Source organism: Heterodontus francisci, unplaced genomic scaffold, assembly GCF_036365525.1.
Source record: "Heterodontus francisci isolate sHetFra1 unplaced genomic scaffold, sHetFra1.hap1 HAP1_SCAFFOLD_51_1, whole genome shotgun sequence".
Taxonomy (NCBI): Eukaryota; Metazoa; Chordata; class Chondrichthyes; order Heterodontiformes; family Heterodontidae; genus Heterodontus; species Heterodontus francisci.
The window spans coordinates 2,975,336-2,980,159 of NW_027141937.1; the positions used below are offsets into that span (position 1 = coordinate 2,975,336).

Genomic DNA, 4,824 nt, shown 5'->3' on the forward strand with positions numbered 1-4,824 from the left:
CCTGCTCCGTTTCGTGATCCCTATTTGATCTTCATTCCAGTGCAGTTTGGGTGAAGAATTCCAATTGTCTGTCTCAATTTTAATAAAGTATAACCAATTCTGGAATCACTGTCAAGATACTGACAAGAACAGGTTTCGAGGCTGACTTTACACATAAGCTCACCCAACATAAATAATACACGAAACAGCTGAAAAACTAGCGACAAGGATGGGATTCGAACCCACGTGTGCAAAGCACAATAGATTAGCAGTCCATCGCCTTAACCTCTCGGCCACCTTGTCAGTTGCAGAGACATAGCTGTCACCTTCAGCACAGCTTCTGGCTGTGCAGCCAGCTGTGGAATGATGGAAATATATCTTCTGTAAGTAAATGAAGTTGGGAATGGAGCAGTGTGAAACATTTCCAGACCATGTCCAACACGTTTCTACTCAGTGTGAAAACCCACCACGGAAAGACTGGAACATACAATCATTTCATCACATCATGATTAACATCACTCAGACACCTGAACCATTAGGTCACTGATGAAGTCATGATGACCGAATTTCTCATGAAATGAAAACTGAACTAACTGACTGGAAGAATTGCTTTAACCCCACATGATCAGCGAGGCACAGCCTCAGGCCGACTTGTCGGGTGGTGTAAACAGATATCACTGCTTCTGATCTTCACCAGAACAGAGAGTGAGATGTAACATTGATCATCAAACAGACTGTGAGAGAATACAACAGAATAAAACACATGGAGAGACACTGTGGAATAACAAATAGATTTGATTGGAATGTTGAAATTTTGATTGGAATGGATAAAACACCAGAAACAGCAGATTAAAGTGGGATTCTCATCATTATATTGATCTGGGACAGAAAAGAGAAACTGATGGAAAGAAGAGAAGAAGGAAGAAAAGAAAGGATGGAACTGTTCAACCTTTTCAGTTTTTTCACTCGCCCATCAAAGCTGATAAAAAAAGTTGCAAATAACAGAGTATTTCACCAAAAAGGGAGATTAAATGTTGCTGAAACCTTGGATCGAAGGATGCCCCAAAAGATCACCTGTTTAACTGTCTCCTCACGAGGGGATTTCAATCAGTGAGCAATATTATTCTCTACTTTTTTTGTTAATTGGTCCCAGAACTGTCACTTGGAATTAATATCTGTGTTCCGACTCCTGAATAATAAAATTGTGAGTTTCTCGATATTTTCTGGACACAGTTGCTGCTGAAAGAACTAAGAACTCTTTTCTAATTTGCACAATACTCTATACACACTCATCAAGCCTGCTAAGCTAGCATCCTTGGTGCTGCTCTCTCTTCTCCCAAACTTCATCTCATGTGACTGTTCCATCATCACTCTGACAGTGGGAGGGGTTGATCCCACTATCTTCAGCATTAACCCTTTACATCCTTATACCACACTGTCTGTCCAAATAAAATGGGTGGAGGGAGCTTCCTTCATTTATCAAAACACCAACAGCAGCACAGTGGCGCAATGGTTAGCACCGCAGCCTCACAGCTCCAGCGACCAGGATTCAGTTCTGGGTACTGCCTGTGTGGAGTTTGCAAGTTCTCCCTATGTCTGTGTGGGTTTCCGCCGGGTGCTCTGGTTTCCTCCCACCTCCAAAAGACTTGCAGGTTGATAGGTAAATTGGCCATTGTAAATTGTCCCGAGTGTAGGTACGTGGTAGGAGAATGGTAGGGATGTGGTAGAGAATATGGGATTAATGTAGGATTAGTATAAATGGGTGATTGCTGGTTGGCACAGACTCGGAGGGCCGAAGGGGCTATATCTCTAAATAAGAAAAGTAAAATAAAAGCTACCAGTCGTAAATCAACTCAAACCCATTAGAGAGATAGAGGGAGACTGTCAGAGAACTTCCTGCATCCAGTCCTGACCCTGTCACACTCAGCAGCTTCTCACCCAGACCCCACTCTCATCAACACTGAACATTGTTACCGAGACCCTTCAAATACTGTTTATAAAAGGGAGAAAAAATCAAACTTTATCACAGCTAGATTGAATAGAACAAAGTTTAATATCTTCTCGTCGTCACTCGGTAACCACGAGACAGTCCTTTAATCAGTAGCATAAATTATCAGCTGGAAGAATGTTTGTCATTGGGTTGAATCATTTCTGTGTGAGGAATGTTCCAGCATCATAAACCAGGGGAACGTGTTGACTGAGCTGTGTCTTCATCTCTTCTGGACAGTTCACCCTTCATTCTGCTCTGATTCACTTTCCCAAAGCGGATCTACAGATTCTCAAATCCGGAGACTGGGTTTTCTTATTTTGTTCCTTTTGATTTTTCTTGCTCCTGAATGTTAATATATTCCAACCTCGGATCAACCTTGCCCTGTCTCCCAGTCTTGGTTAAAAGCGACAAATAACGGCAACAACATTCTGAAACATACAACACGGTCACATTCTGCTTCAGTGAGATTAATGCTGAGGCCGTTTCTGCGTCGAATGCGATTGTGAACAAATTTCTCTCAAGGAAATTGTGAGTGATCAAGTATTTGCACTGAATTTCTGTGCAAGAAGGGACAGTTTCAACCAGCCATTCCCAAATCACTTCCTTCACAAAGACAAAGACTGTGCTGTCTTAACGTGTGAATCAACTTCACAAACAAATCTGAACTCGAAGTTCAGGAGAAGACAGAGATGTGAATGATTGACAGTGTAATCTTTAAATCATAATTTTCCGTTTCTTCGTTGAAGTGAGGCTCAACCCTAAGCCACTAGAGATCGCGGAAATCTACAAACTTGGATCCAGAAATCAGAAAAGTAGTGAAACAGTTGGTGAGTACATTGTGACACTGAAGAATTTATCACCACATTGCAACATTGGCACATTCTTAGACCGTACATTATGAGACAGATTTGTGCTTATATTGGTGGATGAGGAAAGATACTAAACACACAAAATCCCAATTTGAGCTAGTGTGTAAGATTGCTCTTTCCACGGAGATTGCATCAAAGAATGCTCGTGAATTTCGTCCTATGCCAGCGACTGTAACACACTTCAGAGGAACTTAAACACACTGGTAAAATGGGCTTTCACACAACAGATAAAATTTTACACAGAGACTTGTGAAGTGATACAGTTTGGGAGGAAGAATGAGACAATGTACACCAATCTTTTTTGATCAAGGTTTGAAAAGGTTGCTAAGAGCAAACAGGACACTTGGCTTTATTAATAGAGGCATAGAGTAAAAGCAAATAAGTTATGCTAAACCTTTATAAAACACTGGGGCTGAATGACCTACTCCTGTACCTCCACGGAAAGCTTCCACTCCAGGCTCGGACACCCTCTTCAGGATCACTCTCCATACATCCCGCCACTCCACACACGGATATCTCCCTCAGGATCAGATCACAGCTCCACAGTCCTGCCACATCCAGTCGTGAATGGTGGTGGATAATTAAATAACTAACAAGATGAGGAGGCTCCAAAAACATTCACATCCTCAATGATGGTGGTGCTGAGCACGTCAGTGCAAAAGATGAAGCTGAAGCATTTGCAACCATCTTCAGTCAGAAATATTAAGTGGATTTGATCTGTGCTAATTTCAGCTCCTCATGCTCGCTGGTGCCTTGGTTCTCTGGTGCTAATTTCAGAGTAAATCATGCAGCTTGACAATTGGAGCCAAAGAAAAAGACACAGGAGAGGTTGAAAGTGCCAAAACCTGGGATTGAACCAAGAACTGTTTAACTGTTAGTACAGCACGAACTCAACAAAGCTATTTCAACAACACACTAAAGCCACCATTCTGTCACTGCTTTGGAAGACAATATATACATTAAAGTGTTTGTAAAAAGTTACAGAACACAACATGTGAGTAATATTCCCCATTGTTTTCTCAGTACTGAAGGATTGTGAAGTGGGACACAGCCAGAAGTCCCACTGTGCCACACTGACCCTGAGCTGTGAGTGAAATGAGATAAAGTTCAATCTTTAGCAGAGAGATTCTGGAGAGAGGTAAGAGTCCTGAATCAAGGAAAGACTTTCTGACACAACAAAAGCAAAATACTGCAGATGCTGGAAATCTGAAATAAAAACAAAAAGTGCTGGAAATACTCAATAGCTCTGGCAGCATCTGTGGTGAGAGAAACAGAGTTAACGTTTCTGGTCTGTGACCTTTCATCAGAACTGACACAGGTTAGAAAAGAATTAGGTTTTAAACATGTGACGGGGAGGGGCATGTGGGAGAGAACAAAGGGGAAGGTGTTTGATAGTGCAGAGGGAAGAAGAGATTAAATAACAAAGCTGTCCTGGGACAAAGGCAAAGAGTGTGTTAATGCTTGTGGTTGCCTGACACCAGTCATGCTCTGATGTGATTGAACACAATGTTCAATTCACAAGGCTGTAGAGTGCGGAATCAAAAGGTCAGGTGCTGCTCCTCGAGCTTGGGTTGATTTTCACTGGAACACTGGAACAGGCCAAAGACAGAAATGTTGACATGAGAGCAGGGGAGAGTGTTGAAATGGCAAGCAACCCGAAGCTCAGGATCATGCTTTCGGCCTGAGCAGAGGTGTTCCATCTAATCTGCGTTTGGTCTCCCCGGTTTAGAGGAGACCGCATTGTGAGCAGTGAATACAGTATACATAATTGAAAGAAGTACAAGTAAATCGCTGCATCAGCTGAAAGGAGTGTTTGGGGCTTCAGATAATGAGCAGAGAGGAGGGAAAAGGGCAGGTATTATATCTCCTGCGATTGCATGGGAAGGTGCCTTGGGAAGGGGACGAGGTATTGGGGGTAATGGAGGAGTGCACCAGGGTGTCGCGGAGGGAACAATCCCTTCGGAATGCTGACAGGGGAGGGGAGGA

General features: G+C 42.7%; 1 non-coding gene across 1 annotated transcript; it reads right to left on the minus strand.

Annotated features, from left to right (window-relative positions):
* Positions 1 to 200: 200 nt before the first annotated feature.
* On the minus strand, positions 201 to 282 carry trnas-gcu (transfer RNA serine (anticodon GCU)). Its single transcript has one exon. It is a non-coding gene; the product is annotated as a tRNA-Ser (tRNA).
* Positions 283 to 4,824: the final 4,542 nt, after the last annotated feature.